Source organism: Lygodium microphyllum, chromosome 2 (genome assembly GCF_053477565.2).
Source record: "Lygodium microphyllum isolate KBCC chromosome 2, Lygodium_microphyllum_v1.1.10, whole genome shotgun sequence".
In the NCBI taxonomy this organism is placed as follows: Eukaryota; Viridiplantae; Streptophyta; class Polypodiopsida; order Schizaeales; family Lygodiaceae; genus Lygodium; species Lygodium microphyllum.
Genome location: NC_141136.1, coordinates 22,553,120 through 22,577,584, shown reverse-complemented (window position 1 = coordinate 22,577,584; position 24,465 = coordinate 22,553,120). Strand labels below are relative to the sequence as shown.

Sequence of the window (24,465 nt, the reverse complement as noted above, 5' to 3'; positions counted from 1 at the left end):
CCGCGCCGGGAACGTGGACCGAACCCGCCGTGAGAGGTCTCTCCGTTGAGTTCTGCTTGGAGCAGGAGGACGCTTGGGTGCCAGGGGGGGCTCTGGCCGTAAATCCCTCGCCTTCCGGGCCCTGCACAAGAGACTAACGTGACTCGGGATTGGATCTCGAGGCCCGCATACTAGTCTGCGGGCGGAAACTTGGATTAGTGATCCCTGGTAGATTACTGGATAGCCTTCGAGCGGATTATGAATACGCCTACGGGCGGGAAACTCCTTGTATTTCAAAGATAAAAGGATAAAATGATAATAAAGAAGTTGTTTGACATTGTTTTCTTTATGTCCTGTGATAAGATTACGTGAAGGAACCAGTGCTTAACAGGGTTAATCAAGGAAGCTGTTTGTATATGTCAAACTAATGTGGTAGGTAATTACATAACTAAAACAAACCAAGGAAAGTGCGGAGGATGGACCATGGGTCCGTCCTATGGATGGGTGGTCCCGGTTAGCCGGGAACTTTTCTCAAAGTCTTCGACGAACAGAAGGATGATCAACATCACCGAAACAGGTAGTGAGAACGATGACTTGGAATTACCGATTACCCGACTCACGCTGTTTTAGGGGAACGGAATGGGACTATGCCTTTGGCAGAGAGGTCGAGCCTTGCATCCCTCTCGTTTCCCATTCTCCTTGAACCAAGTGCAGCATGAATCCGCTTCAGACCTGGCGTTTCTGCGTAAAGTAGTTCGATCAGGTCTGACGCTAGTCGCTGTTAGTAAAATGACCAAACAATTCAGGTCGATCCTAAGTGGGAACGGCCAGGATACTTCCGCTACGTGGCAGACTCGGGAAGACCTAGATTGCAAAACCCGTAACATTCCATGGGAGTGCCGGGCGGAGCTTTCTAGACATCCTTCCCGATGGACTGCTAAGACGTGTCCGGAATGATTCTAGCGGACACGTTACATTTTTTCATTTGGTATCAGAGCTGATGATCTGAATCTCCTTAGTGACAACCATGGCCAAAAGCAGAAAGAGCTAAACGGACTACAGTAACATCAGCTTCTTGCCACCTGCTTCATTGAACCACACCATACATTTCATCTCCCGTGTCATCGACCGATTTCATGAGGCTCCTCTATTGATTTCAGCTTGGTTCACCACAGTCCTCAATCGGAGTGATTACATTGTCACTGTTCATTATGCATTGGCAAAGAAAAGCTTCAATCCACTGGTTGAAATTTGCTCATGCAAAACGAAGTTCGAGAGGGAGGGCTTCCTTTGTCCCTCATACCTGGGTGCAGGAATCTGTGCAGAAGGCATGTAGCTCGTCGTCTTGCTGTGTTTGTTTGGAGGCCCTTACACATTCACAATCTCTTGGTCCACAGTATTCAATAAGTTGATGCACAATCTGTGGTGCTGGAGCACATTTAAGCTCTTCCAAAAATGCATAGAATGATTGCAAAAAGGTTGCCATGGCTGGTTCAAAGATTCTCCTTCACCAATGGGTAGAAAAATGGGATGATAGAGATGATGAGCTTGGCATTTGTATGCAGTGTGATGAGGCTTGTAGTGGCTCCTTTCTTGCCCTAGCTGTTTTTTGGCGTTGCATTTGGTGCCAACATCAAGTGCACATTGGCTGCCACACTAGTTCATCAGAAGATGGGGATGATGTTTGTGGCCTAGGGCCATTCAAGAGACTTATTATTTCACCTCTTTCAGTGAAGGACATGGGAGGCAAAAGCTCCACAGGGGGTTTTTTCAGCTCTTTAACTCATGGTGCAACAGGGATTGTGTCAACTATCTGTGTACAGATCAGAAAGAGAAGAACAAAAAACAAGCCATTAAGAGGGGATTCTTTCAATAGCACATTTGGCACTAAGAGTGATCTTGCCTCTGATATAGAGGGTGATATGGCAACCTTTAATAAAGGTAGATCGTAGGCTCATCTTGATGGTGAACTAAATGGTGTTTTGGACAGGACACGTACAAACGATGAATATCCTGCTTCATAAGTTGTCTATTCAAAAGAGAACCAAATGGAACCTCCAAATTCCCAGGATGGACTGTGCCTAGATGCTGAGAAGAGGCCACTGAGCTCGTCATATCCTCTGGTGGGAAAAAATAAGAGCGACCAGACTTCAAAGTGAACTTTATCATGTAGCCAGTGCCAAGGGAACTGAATGCATGACATGTTGGCATCATGGATGGATGTATATGACAGGTTTTGGACACATGTATGACAATCATATTGCTGGAAGCTATTTTTACATGCATTTTTGGACTATTTTTTATGCTTTTTGGTCTCGGATTGGACCATTAATGTTGGGGATCGGGGCATACTACTGAATATCATTTGTGGATTTTTGTATTGTTGTTTCTTTTTGAATTTTCAGTAGTCATAATGTCTGACACGGCACAGATCATCAGACTGTGGGAGACAAATTGACCAAAGATAATTATAGCGTTTGGTCTTACAGGATGGAGAATTTTTTGATGGGTAGAGGTCTATGGGACCTCATAACAGGTGATGATGAATGTCCAGAAGTTCTTGAACATCCAACTGAAGAGAAAAAGAAAGCGTACAAGGATTGGACAGGGAAGAACATGAAGTTTTTGCATTGGATCTCCATATGTATTTCAGAAACATTGATTCCTCATATCAAAAAGGCAAGTACTTGTAAGGAGGCATAGGAAATCATAGAAAAAATGTATGGAACATGTATAGAGGCTTGTAAGATACAACTCAAGCAGAGATTACATGGTGCATGGAGAGGAAATCATAGTATCAGTGACTATGTGGCAGAAATCAAGCAAATTGCAGAAGACCTTGCATCCATTAATGCACCTATTGTTGATGATGATGATTTAGTGTCAGTGACACTAAATGGACTTGGACCAGCTTTCAAATCTCTGGATACCTCTATTTCAGTTAGAGGAGGCTCTATGCCTAACTTTGAGGAGCTTATTGGATTGCTACTTACAGAAGAAATCAAGTTGGGATTGAATGCATCTAGTAGTGGAAAAAATGCACATGGAGATAGTGTTTTCTATCACCAGAGAGGTCATGGCAGCTCATCTAGAGCTAGAGGTTCTTCACTTGGTCATAGTAATTATGGATTTTCTCGTGGAAGAGGTAACTTTGGTCGTGGTGACTTCATGCATAGAGGCAGGGGGAGATCTTTCCCTAGAGGTAGAGAACGGTCTAGTCCTTCATAGAGAGATCACAATTGTCATTATTGTGGGAACTTTGGTCATTTTGAGAATGATTGTTATCATAAATATAATGCCATGTCTAGCGGTCATGGAAGGACCCAATATGGCCACTATGCAGGTACTTATGGTGGTATAGGTTATGGACCTAGAGGTGGATCGCCTAGAGGTCACCTATTTGCTATGGAGCATGTGCTTGGTAGCATGACTCACCCTCTTCGTGAGAATGACTGGTTTTTGGATTTAGGAGCTACAAACCACATGACTCATCATGCTGAGTGGTTTGATAGCAAGGAGCAAATGCAGAATGAGGAATATGTTGCCACTGGTGATGATACTTTACATAAAATTACTCATATTGGTAGTGTGCCACTTATTACTAAAGATGGGATTGAGAACAAGCTTGGTGATGTACTTTATGTGCCCACAATAACTAAGAACTTAGCATCAGTTGGTCAAATGATAGATCAAGGATTGCAGGTGAGATTCAATAAGCTTGGATGTTTCATTGAGGAGTTCCATAATGGAAGAACTGGCAGGGTAATTGCTCATGGTAGAAAGAAAGGGAGATTATTTGCTTTGGATGCAGGTACTCTAGTGATTCAAAACTCTATGTATGTTGAGAAAGGACATGGGCAAGATAAGGATGTGGAATTATGGCATAGAAGGATTGGTCATGTCAACTTGCAAAGATTGAAGCAAATGCAATCGAGACAGATAGTCCGTGGTCTACCGCATTTTGGATATGTGAATTTTGATCATGTATGTGAGGCTTCTCAATTTGGCAAGGAGTCCAGATTGCCATTTCCAAAGAGGGGGAGAATAAGCAGCTATCATTTGGAAATAATACACTCAGATATTGGGGCCCATGTCAGAATGTTTCCATGAGCAAAAGATGTAGATTCTATATCACTTTCATTGATGATTTTAGCATAATGACTTGGGTGTACTTTATGCAGCATAAAAGTGAAGCATTTGAAAAGTTCTTGGAATTTAAATCTATGGTTGAAAAGTAGTTTGGATGCTACATAAAATGTTTGAGGTCAAATGATGGTGGAGACTACATGTCATATGAGTTTTGTGACTTCTTGAGAGATCATGGTATCAAAAGGCAATTGGCATGAAGGTACACACCTCAAAAAAATGGTATGGCTTAAAGGAAGAATCGGATTATTGCAGAGGTTGCAAGGGCAATGATGAACCAAATGAGCATGCCATTGTCATATTGGGTAGAAGTAGTGCATACTGCAATTCACATTATGAATAGAACACCTACAGTCGTGACTCATAATATGTCACCATATGAGAACATGTATGGCAGGACACCCATTGTTGCATACCTTAGAGTCTTTGGATGTGTTTGTTATGTTCATGTTCCAGATGATTTGAGAAAGAAGATGGAACCAAAGGCTATAAAATGCATTTTCCTTGGATATCCTGATGAGAAGAAGGGATACAAATGCTATGATCCAGCGAGTAAGGAACTATACATAAGTAGAGATGTCAGATTCAGTGAATATGAATCATGGTACAAGCCTAAAATTGCAGTGGATGTTGATTCCTATGAAAGCAATGATGATGATGGCTATGGAAGGAAAATTTCAGCAAAAAACAAGGTTGAAAATGAGCATGTGGAAGATGCTTTAGGACCTCAAGAGAATGTGGAAAGCAGTGGCAGCTACAGTCCATGGAGTGGTAGATTGAGAAATGCACAAAGGAGTGCAGAAGTTGCAAAAGGAAAGAGACCTATGGCTGAAAGTTTAGAAGATGAATCTATAGATGATGAGTATGGCATTCCACATGTTAAAACACCTGGCACTAGAAGTGCAGGAAAGTATGTTCCACCACATGCTAGATCAAATGAGACACATGGTAGTGTACCTCAATTGAGAAGGTCAGAAAGGATAAGGTATCCAGTTGATAGGTTGACTTATAATGGGTACATGAAGATGCATTGTGCATACATGGTTTCTTATGTACAACATGTGGAGCCTACTTGTTTTGAAGAAGCAGTAGAGAGCAAAGAGTGGAGACAAGCAATGGATGAAGAGATGAATGCACTAATGAAAAACAAGACTTGGGATTTGGTGAAATTACCTCATGGCAAGAAATCCATTGGATGTAAATGGGTTTATAAGGTCAAATGTAAGTCAAATGGTTCTCTTGAGAGGTATAAAGCAAGGCTGGTTCCAAAAGGATATGCACAAACATATGGTTTGGACTATGAAGAAACATTTAGTCCAGTAGCTAAAATGACGACAATGAGATCGGTAATTGCTTTGGCTTCTATCTATGGTTGGAAACTTTATCAAATGGATGTGAAAAATGCATTTTTGAATGACAACTTAGAAAAGGAAGCGTACATGGATCAGCCAAAGGGCTATCTGGATCCAAAAAAATACCCACATTATGTATGCAGGTTGAAGAAGGCTTTACATGGACTGAAGCAAGCACCAAGAGCATGGTGTGATAGAATCAGCAAATTCTTATGCAGTATGGGATTTCAGCAGAGCAAAGATGATTATTCACTTTATGTGAGGCATACAAAAGATGGTATGGTTGTTTTTGTCATCTATGTTGATGATCTCATTATTACAGGTACACTTGAGAAGGAGATTACTAAAGTCAAGCATGGGTTACATAACGAGTTTGATATAAAGGACCTTGGTTTGTTGAGATACTTCTTGGGTATTGAGGTAATTGACACACCTCATGGTATACGGCTGATATAAAGGCAATATGCATTGGAGATGTTGGAAAAATATGACATGACAGGATGCAAACCGGTTGATAGACCATTGGATCAAAATGTTAAGTTGATGGATGATGGATCTTATGTTGAGGATGTCACTATGTTTAGAAATATGGTTGGTAGTCTTATCTACTTGACCATTACAAGACCAGACTTGAGTTATGCTATTGGATTGATAAGTAAGTTTATGCAGAAACCATGCAAATCACATTTGGATGTAGCGAGAAGAGTTCTTAGGTATGTGAAGAAGACAATTGGATTTGGCTTGTTTTATGAAAAAGGAATCAAGCCTACATTGTTTGGATACTCAGATGCAGATTGGGCAGGTAGCTCTATGAATAGAAGATCTACTAGTGGCTATGCATTCTCATTTGGATCATCCATGGTAAGTTGGAGCAGTAAGAAGCAACCTACAGTTGCTCTATCAAGCACTGAAGTAGAGTATAGAGGCATTGCATTGGCATCATGTGAGCAGACATGGCTGAGATTGATCTTATATGACATGGGGATAGAGATTGATGGTGGAGTCATTATGTATTATGACATTTTTAGCAGCATTATGTTGATTACATGTACCTCCTCACCTCTGATTCAACCTCTGATTTGCTCCATCTCTCGAACTCCCTCCACTTCAATTTTTCACACTCCATCGTCAACAAGAACTAAAGATTCCTCATCTGTATCAGAATCTTATAGATTTGAATTGGCATAAGCCTCAAATAAGCCTTCAAACAAAGGCTCTAGCCACCATTTCTTATCCTCTTTACCTTTTGGCTTCATTTGCAAGTCTTTACAAATATATTGAGCACTTTGTAGTCCCATTTTCAAGGCATCGATGATATTCTCATCAGTTGAAACACATTTATAATCACCTAAATCTGCTTTCTTCATGGTCTCTTTGAGATTAACTCTCTCCATACATGTTCTTGCTTCTTATGGGCCCATCCAAATTTCACACCATCCTCCTTGCATTCAAAATGTGAAAGCCTATTTAAGATCCCTATACTGTGCAACATATCCATCAAGTCATAAGTACGCTCTTGCCCAACCATGCTACCAACCTTGCTAAAAAAGATTTCAACTGCATCAAATCCTGTGAGATGTATTGGAAGCATATTATTTGGATGAAAGTCTCTAAAATATTTTATGAGCAATACAATGAAGTGACACGAGAATTGCATGTCTAAGAATGCCTCCTTACTAATAAAATTCTTTGATAGTGTATAGGAGGCATGCTTTATAATCCAAGATCTCCAGATTTGGAAGAAGAATGCCACTTTTGCTGCTAAATGGTCTCTCTCCACCAAGCTCAAGTGCGGGGACAAGAAAATATCAATGTAGTCTCTAGCAATTTCAAGATAAGCCTTTGTTCATATCATGCCCTGCTCTTTTCTATGTTTTCCATGATTGTTTGCTAACTCTCCCAAACACCATTGGACTTGCCTACTACATATCCTTTGTGCTGCAGCCCAATTTTGACGATCATCTCGTCTAATATCTCCTTCCTTAAGCATATGCTTATCAACAAAAAAAGAATCATAGACAATGGTAACATGATTCAAAGTAACCGAGACATCACCAAGAGCCAATTGATGCTTTGGTTTGTCAAGAATGTTGACTAGCTTTTTTCCATTGTGTATAAAATCTTGATCATGCATGCCTAAAACGTCTCCATTTGACAAGCTATTTGAAAGAGGCCATCCATCCCATTTGATCTTGTATCTAGTACCATGCTTATTTACATAATCAACCACAATAATTTTCTTCATCAACTATCTCCATTTGATGCATGTCCAATAATCGAACCTGCTATCTGTTTGAGCTTCTCATTCCAAAATGCCAGAATTTCAATCCATTGTTTGTGAACAAAACTTGCATCAAATCGATTACAAGTGCAATGAGCAACCACGACTAAGCGTGAAAGTTTTTTATGAAGTGGATTTGCAACAAAGACTCTTGCATAACCACCAATGATAGAAGTCTCAAATGCTTTAGCAATCACATCATATATGGCTTTTCCTTCTCCAACTTTTATCATGGATGAAATCCCACACTCATGGTTTGAAGACTTGTATGCATCAAACCCAATAAGAGTATCATCTTTAGGGTTCCACCTACAATGAAAATAGTAAATGTTATAAAATTTAAAAGTTAATCAATAATACTTTTTACGTGCCAAAAGAGCAAATATTATACATTTACCTTATTCGCTTCTTTATGGTTGTCTCATCTTCCACTAGAATAAATGGAATACTTTCTATGATGCCATGTTTTTCTTTCTCCTTTTGATATATTTCAGTGATGGCATCAAATATATATCCGTGTATCCCTGGTATAAAGTGGGTAGCTTGTCTATGGCCCCTCTTTGTCATTGAGAGTGAAGGGCCATTTAGGTTATTACCAAGAAACTCATGTAGCCTTGGTCCACCCCACATCTTCCTAACCTCAAACAAAGCCTTTGTATTTGCACTATATCGTTGACCTTTCTTTGATCGTACCATGTTTGTAGATATATCTTGTAAAAAGTCCCACAAAGTAGGCTTTCCAGCAAATTTTCCTAATCTATGGGCTTCTATTCTATTGTTACAAAATCTTTGGACATCTTTTCGATTTAAAGACTCCATGTTGGCTTCTCATAAGCTTCTCATTTTCACTGAAAGAGCTACAAGCTGAGACTTACTCATCCATAACTTTAGAGTAAGTTCTTTTATATGTTTTTTGGCATCAATTGTTGTATTCCTAAGCTCTTGTCTAGCGAGATAGTCTAATATTCTACCAAATCTTGTTCCCCTATTTTCTCTCTTCTCTTGTACTAGCTTCTCCTTGTATACTCTCATCCTAAAGTCATTAAGCCTAGATATACATTTGCAATGGCTACAAGAGAAGTCTGTAAATGGTTTCTTATTAGTTGAAACACTCAATATCATGAAAGTAACCATCTATTTGGAAACATGTTTTTCCATCCTCTAGATTTGCCCTAGTAAAAGGCTCTGAAAACCAAAGCTTACCACCACATTGATCATCTAATAAAGGTTTCACATTCATTTTCTTCTTGTTCACTACAATAACTGGACTCCATAAACCCCAACATAATAAGTTTAAACTTATTAATGGATTTCCATTGTCTGCATGGTTATTAAGAGAGTTCAATGGTGGACTTCCCACCTTTATAGAGAACATAAATCTGTTGAGAGATGTTTGCTTTGGATCATGTACTAGTCCCTTTCGAGGACGTCCACGTGAGCCTGTAAGTAATGGCTTGGATTTTTCCACCTCCTTTGAAAATGCATTTGTGTGTAAAATTGACTTTGTGTATTCAGTCAAAATAGTATATAAATCAGACCTTGGAGGGCATATATGCAACCATGTATCATCATACTTGCACCTTACACGAGCAAAGATGCAAAGATTTTGTCTTTAAAGTTGTGCAATGTAGCTACAATCACCTCAAAATTCCAACCTACAAAAAAAACAAACTTATATTATGTAACAAGTCTAGTATTATAGAGCATCATCTAGTCTACAATCCCATTATTGTAAGATAAAAAATTTTACATCTATAAACTCAAAGAAAGAAGATAAATAATACCTTCATGTTTCTCCATGTAATCATGCAACTTCTCTATCAAAGCCTCTATCTCTTTCCTACCATCTGATCCTTGCTCGATCGTTGTAAATTCTATATTCACCTTTTTAAGCCCTCGAAACATAAGATAGCTTTTTTCATGCCATTTACCATCCAAAATGTGTGTTCTCATGAAGTTGGATAAACAAGTATATACAACATTCTTCCCTCCTAGTGTGCCCTTTCCATAAAATGAGTTACAATCATTACACCATATTCGAACTCGAGGTTCTCCATCAACATCTTCACTATGTAATTCAAACCTATCATCCCTTGAGATTGTGGATTGTTTTAATTTTAGCCTTACTCTACTGCATTCTTGTTTCCAAGTCTCAAGAATGCTTGAACTTAGCAATTTACTTCCTAGCTTTGAATGTGAGATGTCTTGGAGTGTCATTTTGTTCATCATCAACATGTTCTAAACATCGTCGCTTATTTGAAGAAGAAAGTTCCTTTATGATAGTATCACTCCTCTTGATATGAACTTGATGATGGTCACCAAGAGTCCATCGCTCCTCTTGTCATTTCTTAAATAGATAGTTATCCTCGATGAAGTCAAAGGATCCATCTATAAGCTCGTCACCCTCAATTTGTTCACGGATTTGAGCAAAGGTAGGTTCAGGTCTGTCTTTTCTTAGCCTCACAAGACCTAGATCTTCTTGACATTCAACATTCAAAGGATATTATACAAAGAGGAGTTCATTAAATGAGAAAACTTGATATTCCTGAGTGTCATGTCTACTTGATATATTACACTAAGCACTCTTAAGTCTATGATATAATATCATGACATGATTAGTAATGCTTTTGTATATGCACTAGGGCTGTCAATAGTGTTTTGAATTAGTAATACTCTTGTATATTGTGACATGGAAGTGACTTCTCTTAAAAATTATAAACACACAACTAACTTAACCTTGAAGCACTAAAAGCATGCTTGAGTACATAGTCTAATGATACTCAACCAAACAATCCATGATGATCAAAGTGAAATAAGAAATTCAAGCTATCTACACAAATTCAAATAAAGATAGTTCCACAGAAGAAAAACTTGGTTTATAAGAGATATAATACCACCATTTCAAAATGATACATACAAAATAAAGAGCACACTTTCTAACATATGAAAATTTCCAAAAGGATATGTATCTCTAGACAATAAAGTAAAACTAGTTACAAGTCATGCTACATGGTATTGATGATGTAAAGCTATATTTAGATAAAGCTTAGCTCCATTTCTTCCAAGGGACGCATAGCCAATTCACCATTCATACCATGGCACTTATAGATATGCTCATTTATGTTGTCAAATGAAACCCTTTTTGATGGATCTACATTCATCATTTTATCTCCAAAAACATCAAACAGATGTCTAATCATTATCAAGGATGGAGAGATAACTTTCATTACATCAAAGTAATCAGAAGCATCCTCATAGAAATAGCAAAGCTCCCGTAGTATCTAGCCAAGAGTATAAATATCAGTCTCTGGGCTATAACAACCCTTCAATGTGGTGTCTTTCAACTCAGGTGCTAACCATTTTCTCCGTATATGGTATGCTTTGCATTGCTCTAGTTTTCTGCATACACTTCATCATTATCTGCACACTCTAGATGTGTCTTGGAAAATGACTTTCTTTTCTCTGAAAAATCCAAAGCTATGGCCCAATCTATAATCCCCACATGACAAACATCACCAAAAAAATCTAATACAATATTGCCAGGATGTAGATCTGTGTGTAACCACCTTGCTTTGTGCAAACGATACATTCCCAAAATTAATGCATGTATAATAGATGTGATACATTTGCAAAATATATTTATTTGCACTATTTTATCACTTTTCAATTGAGTTTCTTCATCACGCCTTCTTTTACCTATACCCCAAACATAAAGTAACCTTGTAAAGCGACCACAAGATGTAGGCAATTGAATCATGAAACTTAAAAGATTTCCACCATTAAAATATGGTGTTATGGTCCATAGAGGTTCTTCTGTAGACACTACAGTCACACGTACTAACACTGGATGTTTGATCCACATCACTATCCCTCTTCATTGTTCTACTTGCCTTATATAGTCTTTTCCTCTATAACACTTTCTTGCATAGATCTTGTTGTGATCAAATCTTGCTACTCCTATAACCTTTACTTTGAATACCACACCACAAGCACCCTTTTCTAGTTTTTCCCCTAGAACTATCTCATCTTCACTCGGATATGTCGAGAGTACACATGAGACATACATGCATGGTTACTTTGAAGGGCAAGTACTTCAAATATTGCCATTAAAGTGGTAAAATTTTGTTCCATAGCAACATATGCAGACCGCATCTTTTTATCCCATGAAATTGACTTGTTTAAGCTTCGATCAAAGTTTGATTTTGCAACTCATGCTTCTTCATACAATGCATCCCATGCATGTATTTTTCCAACATCAAAATCTTGCTGGAAGCTAGGCTTGCTAGTGTTCCAAATTTCTAAAAGATTTCCAATCATGCTAGAGATCCATCTCATGGCAACAGCATCCAAATCCATACTTTCAATTGAAAATGCAATCCTTGGGTTTTGTACATGTTTTTTTATTTGTGAAATCACATTACATCTTAGTATGTCTCTTTTTTCGATATTCCAACAAGCATCTCTCATCTCTTCTTCTTTCATAGAGCATATTTCTCTAAATAGACGTATCTGTATTTTTCCAAAAGTATATTTTTATCCAATTTACTCATATTACCTTGGACACTTGACAACACCTAGAAACATATCACACATTGGAAAAATTTTCAACAACATTGTATACATCTGATACACTATTACTATCTTTTTACATTAATTTAATGTAGATGCGGTGTTCGTAGTTGTTGTCTTTGGAGGCTGTGTCCTTGCAGTCTAGCCAAGAGATGTTGGTACAAGGAAGTTCTTGTACGAGAGGAAGGTGGAGTTTTAGACAAAATTTGATAGATTTACTTAGTGAATCTCAGCTATGACTGTTTAAAATTTTCCCGTAGGGATTATTATCACTTAGAGAGGATAAGACCTTGTTATAAATTAGGGGTTTTCGGGGGATTTTTAGACTTGGCAAGGTCTTGACAGGTTGATAGAATATCTTAGTATTAATCTAAGGGATGGGGGATTTCACAAGTTATGCTACCTCCTACCTCCCAAGGATTAAATTACTTATGAAGAACACACAGCATCATGATTGTGATTATTGTCTACAGTAATACTGTAGTGATGATCAAGGGGTGATCATTAGATCATTGATTATTATTGAGATCCCTTTGGGGAGGTGTTGAATATCAGGTAATTGGAAAGCTTGAATCTTTCCGTAACCAACATAGGATTTTTCAATGAGACGGTCAAATTGTCAAGGTCAAGAGTATTAGGGGACTTTCGGTTCGTATCCCTATCATTAGTATAGCAGAATATCTCTTGCATTGAGGGTCTTCATCATTGCCCATGTTTGAGGATTATTTACTTGACTGAGAACAACATACGAAGAATTGAAAGTCTAAAGAATTGCAAAAGGTTTGCAAGTTGGAGATGTTCTTTTAAATATAGGTTAATTAATTGAAAGATTTTAGAGTGAGTAAAATGAAGAAAAAAGAAAAGGAGGCCGTTGCATTTCTTACGGGAGCAAGAATGGGGGTGTGATCTCATGAGGCACCATCTTCTTCTTCTTTTTCTTGGGACACTGATCAAAAAAGAGAGAAGCAGCAACAATAATATGGACTGCGCATGTGATTGATCAAGATAAGGGGATGGACATCGTCATCAATGATCTAGAAAGAGAGAGAGTCAGTCATAATCTCCATTGCGTCTGATTGGATGAAGAAGAGAGAGAGATCATTGAAGAAGAAGGGGGACATACAGTCTCAATTCGTTGACATCATCAGCGACGACCATTGCTCCTCTCAAGGCTTACTCCAATGGCAGCCGAATTACGATGAGTGCGGCATCCCCGAGGAAAGATGCAGACGGTACGCGAGCTTCGAGACACCAAAACAATTGGAGAGAGAGAGAGAGAGAGAGAGAGAGAGAGAGAAATAACGAACATGATGGAAGAGGGCGCCGATTGAAGAAGGGAAGAAGGCTATCAACGTAGGGAGATAGAGGGAGAGAGACACATAGCCATGGGCCACCCCTTGATCACACCCCGTAGCCATACATAGGCCCTTCCTCCTCTGAGGAGATTTTGGCCAAGCGGAAGCGCTTCATCAACCCTTCCATCTTCCTCTAGAAATCGATAAGTATTGTGGAGGGGAAGATGCAATATGTATATGATGAGACAGGATCCAGGATCTGTGGACGACTGTAGCCCCTCAGATCGACGCCTCCTGTGGCCCTCTCCATTCCATCCCACGCAGCCCCTGTCGTTCCTTTTGTCAATTCATTAGAGTAGAATTTTCCCTCTTTACATTAACCACACTAGATATGATATCCGTTAGTGCCAAAATCATAAAGACATGGGACATAGATACCATCTTTAGTACAAGTCATCACTAGCTATTCTTCCTAAACTCCATAAATTGATCAACCTCATGCTTTATCAATAATCTTTATATCTCTTTAGTAATATTCTCTGTTGGATCGTGCATTAGGCTCCTATTAGATTATGAGTAGTTTATGTATAGTTACTACATTGGGTAACATGTTGCATAGTAAGATTATGTAAACTTTATGTCTCTTTAGATGTGAAAATAATGACACTAAATATAGTATCCTGTAGTGCCAAGCCAAATGGACTTGGGACATGGATACCATGTTTAGTGTAATCCATTTGCAAAAGCAATAGTGTAAAGTACTACGTAGCCATAGTGTAAATGATATATTCTCTCCTGAATGAATGCCATTTGAAAGTTCCAAAAAGATTTTGAACTATATATAAGGTCATGTCATATGTTAGAACTTGGTACTCCAATCAAGGATCATGTATGATTTGGACTATCATGATGGGCTATGTATTGGTTTAGTTAACATTCAATGGTCTTATATACAATATTTGCAGAAGTTAAACACCTTAAAAAGATAGTTGAAGAGAAAGAATCTCACTAATGAGCTCCTAATGAGTTGGATGAGAGAGAGAGAGAGAGAGTTCTTCTAATGCTACTTGAAACACTCTTCTTATTGTGAATGAATCCACAAGTACACATATAAACCAAGTATACTAGACAATAACTAATGTTTAGATACAAGAAAAATGTGAGCTTTGTATGGGGGATAGAAAAGTACTCCTAAACACTATGACAACCCATATTAAATGTTCCTAAGGTGTGCATGTGATCACTTGTGAATCGAAATGACATTAACAATGGCATGCACAAACCAAGTACAATAGGTGAGAACTATGGCCTCTTAACTTGTGCGAAGTGCAATCATATAAACATGTATTGATCATATGGAAATAGTAGATTCACACATGCAATAAATCCTACAATGAAAGTAATAACCCTAAAAAGTATACTGATCAAACAATTTATTTAACATTACCTGAGCAAAATCTTGTAAAAGATATTATACCCTTGTAAAATTTCCCTACTATCCAGTAGTGCAAGGCTTTTAGTTTTTTCCCCTTTACTTTCACTCAACCATTTCACTTTGTAGGGTAGACGGGCCAATCATATTACATGTAACTCTTTGTAGCTTGATGTTTGCACGTCAAGGAAAAACTTGAGACAAAGAAACCATATATGCATTCATTAGTTTGAACTCTACCATCAATATAAATGTCACGCCATGTAATGGTGGATTGAATCACAAAAGAAAAAAGTCCTTGAAAGATCCAAGCATTTTATTATAATATTAGTATGGGATAAAACCCTCATTTCCTCCAATAGTGGACAACACAATAATCTTTTACCTAAAGAAACATTGATAATTGATCTTTGAACATTATGGAGTCTTTCCAAACACGCAGCAAGATGTTTTGAGTGATTCATATTTGCCAATGAGAAGGCTACTCTCTCTCTCTCTCTCTCTCTCTCTCTCTAAACTAGGGCATGGCACCATTCCCTAGTTTACAAAGTTTGTAATAACCCTACTTCCTTTTATTATTGAGTTTGTACACATAGGGGGTTCCATTATCATTCAACACAACTTTTATTGGGGATAATGTGATATCAAGCCATGTATTATGGAAAAGAAAACACCCTCTACTTGGAATCATTGCACTCATATAAAACACATTATTTGTATGGCTACTACTATGTTGAAACTCATATTTTTTGTTTTCAATGAATGCCTTATGTATTCCTTCAAAATGAGCTACTAACCTCTGTTGAATCTGCTTTTTTTTTACTACTGGATCTTATCACACACACTCGACCATTAATGATAGCATTGATGGCAATGTTGGGGGTGGTCTTGAACTTGATACTATTGCAATTGCCTACTCGCTTTGATCATGGGAAATTAATCATTGATGATGCTCTTGCTAGCATTGTTGGGGTTGATCACAAACTTCATAATGCTATTGATGGGTGCTGCTGATGGAGCAGGTGATTGACAGGTGCTCCTGCAAGCCCCCCTATTAGCCTCTAGGTGGCTGATGGGTGCTATTGTGAGGCCCCCGTTGAATGATCCAGAGTGAAACTTGAAAATGCTGTTGATGCCTTCCCGCCCTGCTTCTTTAGGGTGGCTTATTTTATTGTCCTGAGGAGTTAAGGGAGAGGCATAGGTGCGTCATACATCGATTGCATCAAACATCGATTGCATCATCAGTGCATGAACAGTTGTGTACCAGTCTAACAGTGCCAATTAGTTGTGTACCAGTCTGATAGTGCTAATCAGCGGTGTATCAATTTGACATTGATTGTGTCAGATATCGATTGCAGCAACAACGCACGAATAGCTATGTACCAATCCGATAGTTCCAATCAGCTATGTACCAGTCCGATATAGTGCTGATTGCAGAGTCGCAACCCCTGTTATAGTGAGCTCATTACCAGCAAAGAAACCCGCCAACCTGATTAGCACGGTTAATAAACGTGCTTACTGCCAGGCTAAAGAGGATTTTATATACGATAGTGACTCCCTCTCGGATCTATTGGAGATAGAAACAAGTTTGTTGGTGGGCTAGATGTTGGTGGCATGGGTCTCTACCATCGAGATCTTTTGGTATATGAGGCTAGGCGAGCAGACCACAATTATTGCAGAGTCCTCGTAGACCTGTGAGGAAAAATTATTGCAGTCATCAACCTGTGAGGAACAATTAGGGTGAGCTTGTGATGAGTAATTATAACATCAATTTACTGCTACCAACATGAAATTGCATGCTAGCACCTGTGTCTTTTTGTGCACCTAAACATACAGATGTCTACTACAACAAAGTGAGAGAGACAGAGAGAGAGCCAGAGGAGGGTCTTGTGCTACCTTCTTGCCCTTGATTTGATGCTTGATTCTCCTTCCTTCTTGGGCGCTCGATTGATAGAAAAATAGACCATTTAAAGAGAGAGGGAGGGAGGGAGGGAGAGAGAGTGCATTTACATTTACATATGTTCTTGCAATAATGGCCACATGAAGGAACAATAAAGACATTATGGAGCCACTACCCCACTAGTTCACTCCACTCTCCTCAAGGCATCTCATCCACCATGTATGATTAATTTTTGATAGTGCGCTTCATGCCAACACTGGGTGGGTGGATCGCATGGGCGGTTGAGCATGCATGTGGGTGGTTGGGGCATGCGTTGGAGTGGTCATTCCTTTATTAATGATCGTTACTGCTTTTATAGGTGAGTTTTTGGGGAGCTACCATAATTACTAGTTTAGCAAGTGCCATATTTGTGATAGGAGATACCATAGTTACTTGGCTATGGGGTGGGTTTTCTGTAGATAATACTATCTTGAATCATTTTATCAATTCCTATCACCTACTACTTTCTATAATTGCATGCGCTAGTCTAATTCATTTGGTTGCATTGTATGAATACAGATCTAATAATCTATTGGGTCTAAATTCATTTGTAGATAGGTGTAGGCAATCTAGTGTTTTGGGAAATGGGTCGGAGCCATATAATGATTCTTTGTGATCATTAATGACTTATACTTTGCAAAGGTATATGACCAATGGATTAGTCCCCACCACCATGATTGAGATAACAATTGATGCATAAGACCTTGATTTATCCATAGATAACCTCCATTAAGTCAGATCACTATGTGTATGCTTATATCCAATTATATCTTGAGTCCTATTTAGGCTCTTATGAGAAAGCCTCACAATGTGCACCATATACTACTAACAAAATCTCACACAATTATTTCATGCCACTAACAAAACATTTCTTCCAACTTTAGCCATTTTCAATGGACTATGAATCCATATTTTCACGTAAACTTCATCAATGCACATTCTACAAAATATATGGTTGCTTCGAAGTAGGGTCTAGCATATGATGGGACTGCATGCAAAGTCCCTTTTACCTATGTTACATATGTAACTAGCTACTAGTAGGGGGCTCGTAGAGGGTATCACTTTGCACCCATATGTGAGTTTCATAATGTCTCATATCGTAATTCCACCCATAGTATGAAGAACGTTGTTAATGGTCATTTTGGTTAACTGCTTGAGGCTTAGTTCAAGATGGTGTCCTAACTACCACTTACCTCCACATGGTATCATGAAAATGAGATGGTTACCACCAAATAGTTTTGGTTGTCATATCACCACTCCATGTGACTAGATCCACAATGATCTTGTCATAGCAACTAGTAAACAAAGAGACAATGATGATGTATGTGAAGCTAATTTCATGAGAGCTTTGTGCCATTTGAACCCCTAGTTTTTGTGTGTTATTACATTTTCTAGGATGAAAGGGCCAACAATAGTACATCTAAGGTCTCTTGATTAATAGCACTAGATACGAAAGTTTGGACACTGCATAAGGTAATGCATCTAAGGTTTCTTGATTAATAGCAGTACATATGAAAGTTTGGTCACAAAGCTTTTGCATGATAAAAAAGCATGTATATTGTGCTTGTTTCAAAACCATTTTAGTGACTTTCACTCTACTTCCATTAGACCATGGATAATGGAATTTGGATGCAATGTGTGAAAACAATAACTTCCTATACATTAACATGATTGGGCTAGTAAGAGCACATCAACATTCTATATGTTTTACACTCTTTGAGGCTATCTTTACTTGTTAGAAGGTGCCTTAGTATTGGACCTCACTAGTGTAACTTATTTTTGTCAATACTAGTCCGTGTGATGCTATTAACCCTTTATTTAAGATATTCAACTCTTGTTTGAATAAAGTTACAAACAAAAATAGATGCATGAGAATCATTGGCTTGTAATTGACTAGAATGATAATTGCTTTCATGTAGCTTGTTCAAAAGAGTTTCCCCCTTGTCTTGAGATATCTCCACTTCTTTGACAGGTTTGTTAATGTCATGCTCATTAAAAAGTTTTGAAGGGTTACAAAACCCTTATTTCTGATCCAAGAGCTATTTTCAAACTCTTTTCTATTACATTATGTGAATTAACTTCTCTTTGTGTGTGTGTGTGTGTGTGTGTGTGTGTGTGTGTGTGTGTGTGTGTGTGTGTGTGTGTGTGTGTGTGTGTGTGTGTGCAGGCATGCATGTATTGTGGATGTACATATGTGTGTAGATGTATATAAATATACATATATAAAGAAAGTGCATTTATGTATATGTCCATGTATGAAGAAAGTACATGTTATGCTAAAGATAAAGACAAAACATAAGGATTTTACAATAATTATTATTAGGAAGCTTAACATGTACCTTATGATGATAGGGTAATATCACTTTTGAAGGCATGTGTTACAAAATCTTGTCGTTACACTCACTTACATAGCTACTTGCTAATTATGTGTCCCTTGCATCTTAAATTGGAGTGTTCTCAAAATTTCTCTTTTATACCTCCTAAGAAGAGAAAAGAACGCCATCAGTTGTTCATGGTCATACTCCTTTGAGCCTAGTTTCACATACATACATACATACATACATACATACATACATACATACATACATACATACATACATACATACATACATACATACATATATATATATATATATATATATATATAGGAGATATAAAGGAATAAGAAAAAGAAGACAAATCAAACCGTCATGCTACATGCATAATCTATCTATTAATAATAAAAGAAGTATAAACAATTATGATAGTTGCCTTCAGAGAATACTTTAGTCTTGAATGTGTATGTCCCTTTCTCGTTGCTTTTGATTAACTTCTAATAGAATAATGAAGATTCATTCCATCTTTTTCACATCTTAGAGAGAGAGAGAGAGAGAGAGAGAGAGAGAGAGAGAGAGAGAGAGAGAGAGAGCATGCAACTCCACAAAATAATGTAACAATCATTATTTCTCCTCTTTTGGGTTGGCTTTACAAAATCTAAGTCCAAGTGCTTGACCACAATAGAGAATGTCTATTCAATCTTAGGTCTTTTCACTCATCCTCCACCTCTTGTATGTGAGAGAGAGAGAGTGTGTGTGGGTATAATACCCTAAAGACTAGGGGTACTATGATTACTTTTTGAGGTTCATCATATCCTTTTGTTAAAGATCTAGGCCAATTTTATGATTTAATAATACCCTTTTGTAAAAACTTTATATGTTCAATATAAAGACCCCTTTTGTGAATATATTTATTGCCTTTAGAATATTTCCTTCTATAAATGTATATATGTAAGCCTATGTATTTTTATATTCCCTTTTTTTGAACTCACGTTACACACATTTTTATACATAGTGACCCGCCCGAGGCTACCATTCCTTCCATTTTCCTTAGGCTATCATTAGCCATTTTTTAAACTGTAATGACATCCTTTTGGATTGGTAAACCCAACCTCTCCAACAAATCCATCCTCATAATGTTTATGGATGAGTCGAGGTTCACTACTACATTATCTATCAAGATTTCATCGATATATGTCTGCACCCTAGGGCAATGCTTCTCTACATGATCCCACTATTCGCTACCCACTCGATGGACACCAAAAGTTTCTACAACACAAATTGTTCATAGGATTCTCTTGAACTCCTTATGAATGTTTAGTTGTAGCATATTCACATCTGGTTTGACTTCACATAGCTTGTGGAAACTCACATAGCATGTTTACTAGGTCAAACTCATGGAAGTTTGCCACTACTCTCTTCTCTTTCCACACCAATTGCTCTTTCAACTTCTTGATTACCTTATTATCCTCCTTTTATTTTGATTTTCATTTTCTTTTACCCACAAGATCCTCTAAAACACCATCCTTTTTAAGAGACCTCCTAGGGCATCCAACAACTTCTTATCATCCCTACTAGGTCTAGGGTCAACTTTGCTGGTACTAGGGTCATCAAGTGTCTTTTAGTTTATGATCCCTAGTTACCATTCTAACATTATTAGGAGCTAAACTCTCACTAATTGACAAAATTTCAATCGAACTTACCCCAATGGGGATTTCCTCCAGTGTGGCTTTATGTCTTTGCAAAATTTCCTCAGGGTTCTCTTCTTTAGTATTCTCATTATTCGCATGATGGTTCACAGGCACATGTGTTGCTGACTATCTTGTTGGAGTGAACTAACCCTACTCCAACAGATAGTGGGTAAGTGTCCAAACTTTTCACATATCACATTTGACATGAGGAAAATTATGAGAGAAATGCTGCCCACCACATCATTATAGCTAAATCGTGATGGGCCCCCATCATCATGCATTGTAGTAACCATTTGATTTTGTTGATGATTTAAAAAGTTAACATGTATGATGCTCTTGCGGTATTTCTCAATGATCATATATGTATAATGTTTCATCATATCCTTTACTTCCTCTCTGCAGTGTCTGATGTAGAGGACTCATAACTAGTGGCTTCATGAGATACCCTCTCACTAGGTTGCACAACTTCCAAAGAAGTTGCTACCTATACTAACCTTTGGTTTACAAAAGGAGCTCTTTGGATTACTGATAGCTTAATGATATTTGGAGGAGCTAGTAATAGAGGCACATTATTTTGCATCATGCTTCCTCTACCATTCTATTTTTGGTCATAGAAGTATTGATCACACTTTGATCTCCAATAACCAATTCCAAATTATTAACAAGACTAAGGCTTGAATTTATATTTTTCCTTGATGCATAGGTCACTTATAAGTGGGACTCTAATTCCTCTACTCCGGTTATAGGAGTATCTATATCCGCTAAGGTACACTACTCATCTGCACTTGGATATTGAAGTCCAATCCGTACAAGAAATAGTGCAATTGGGCAGCAAGAGGGATAGGAATAGAGGTTTGAATTTGCAAAAGACCTCTTTCATCTTCTTGGCATATGCTCAAGCATTTTTGTGGGGTTCTTGGCATGCCACATTTAGAACACATAATCAATATTTTCCACCCCTCTTAGGGGCGAATTCCCTTCTAAAGTTTGCAAAGAATAAATCAATTGTGGTTATGGTACCGACTTCTAAGCTGTGATACCACATTGAAGCCCTCTCTTTTAGGTTTATAATTAAGAACACCATAAGATGTCCCTCATCCTGAATTTGCTAATTAAACATAAGTTTTAGAAACTCACTAATATGAAGCTCCGCATCTTCCTCTACTAACCCATTAAGGATGGGCAAGGGAAATCCTAAGGTTGGCAAATCTAGTGTTCCTATAAGAATTGCAATAGGTTGTGCCATAGCGACAACAAGATTTGTTATAGGAGTTTATAATGGTGTAAGTACAACCCCACTTGAAGTGGGTTGACTTCTTAGGAGAAGGGGAGCATTAGAGCTTTCTCCTCCTAATCCTGGGGAGTCCACCTATAAGAAATCAACTAGATAACATGCATTCAAAGGATATTAAGAAATACCCTTTCTTTATATGCTATAAGGCCTTAAAATTACCCCTTAAATTTATATCCTATAAATTTTACTAAATATAATACCCTTTCTTTTGAACTAACCTGGTATCTTACATGTTCTATAAGGTGGATGCCTCAGGCTCCTAATGAACTGTTTGTAGCACTAAGGTCACTAATACCTTACCCTCGTAGGGGTATCGAGCTGCCACATTGAGGGGAATACCTCCCAAGGATTTCAACTCGCCATCTAGCCCTTTTGGCTCTTTCTTATTTTTAGATCTTGGCATGATGGTGTTTATCAAAGAATAATGGGTCTATCATGATGCACTTTGGCATAAACTAACTAACTAGTTCCTAATTAACCAAGATTCAAAAACCTCTACTTATTAGCAGCTCTCGACAAATGCACCACTTGTTAGGATCAAAAATGGGCTGACACACATGCTATAGGGCTCTAGTAATGGCCTCCTAAATAAACCCACAACCTCATGGCCAAGAGTGTATAAACATTATAAACTAATTTATCCAAAGAATACATTTGTAGATACCATCTCTAGATCGCAATCTAGTGTGATGCCCTTCTTGACTCCAAGCATAGGGAGCACCTCGTAACACAAAAAAAGGGACTACTCCCCCAGCTTATTTCTATGGTCCCACTATAGCTCTTCTACACCCCAAGGATTAGCCCTAGGATGTGTTGTTTCAACATGAAAAAGCACATGCGCAATATAGTCCTCTCTTTTCATAAAATGTTTAAGGAGATAATTTAATCCTTAACAAATCACTCCCCAAAGGAAATGATAACACTAGACCTATAGCTTAGAGGACCTCACGCTCAACATGGGTCAATCGTTTGAAATCAAGTGCTATGCATCTAGGAGATAACTCTTGATACCACATATGAAAATGTGGACGCAAAGTGAATGGTACATGTGCTCGATGGGTAGGTTAAAAGGTTATTTTATATAAATGTTTTTATATAGAAAGTGATAAACACATACTATGACATAAAAATGCACATAAGATCCTCATGATTTAACTTTGTTATACTTGCACAAATATATTTCTAATTTTTCATAATTTTCTAGATAAAAAAGCTATTTTTTCTCTATTTTCTTTACCCAAAACTATATTCTTAAGTATTTTTATCTATTTTCTTTATATAAATTGTTGCATCTTCTAATTTTTTGGAGTCATGAAATTAAGTCACACTTTGATCCATCATCACATTTGACTTTATTCCACATTAACATAATTCAATTCCCCAAAACCTATAAGAATGTCATTTTTTCTCTTAAAATACACATTTTAAGTTTTCAAAAATTAATAGCTCACACACATGGATACCAATTCTAAATTTTATGATACATATCCCTCAAACATATCACAACCAAGCTTCAAACAAATTTTCACTACATATGAACAAGATTTGCATCATGAATTATGAAAAAAGATTTAAATTTCCATTAAAAAGAGGCTAACCACCATTTTTCAAGTTTCTAGTCTCAAGAATTCAATTTTTAGATTACAATCGAGCTTGCCATTAATCTCCAATCAGTGCTAGTCATCACTCCTTAGTGTTGGCATGATTCCATAGCAATCCGGTTCAAGCCAGACAATCGGTCTTCATTTTGATGTTTTCCAATTCATTCATGCATGAATAGTCCATTGGAGGAGAGGGAGAAGAGAGAGATACTAATTTTGGTTCTTCGCAATCAGGCCACCAAATTTGGATTTGAGACTAGCAAAATAGAGAAGAAAATTTGAGCATCCAATGGCTACGATCATATTATGATGTTCTTCTTCAGCTCCATGACCCCCTAGCCCCAAATCATTGCATCGACAGGAAGCACCATCCTCTACTTTTTCCCAAGAAAAAGCCCTCCCTCCCCTCAATTGCATCACATTTTGGGAGGTTTGGGCCCCTCTAAGGGTCACACCCTTTCACTCCCCCTTCCCCCAGAGTCACATTCACATTGAATTTGGTCTCTTTGACGCGATCTTTGGCTACTCCCACATTCTGTGCTAGATTGACAAACCGAAAAATTCTACATGA

At 37.9% G+C, this 24,465-nt stretch overlaps 1 pseudogene; it reads left to right on the top strand.

Annotated features, from left to right (window-relative positions):
- The first annotated feature begins 1,030 nt into the window (after positions 1-1,030).
- Positions 1,031-2,138, top strand: LOC148039537 (diacylglycerol kinase 1-like; annotated as a pseudogene).
- The last annotated feature ends 22,327 nt before the right edge of the window (positions 2,139-24,465 follow it).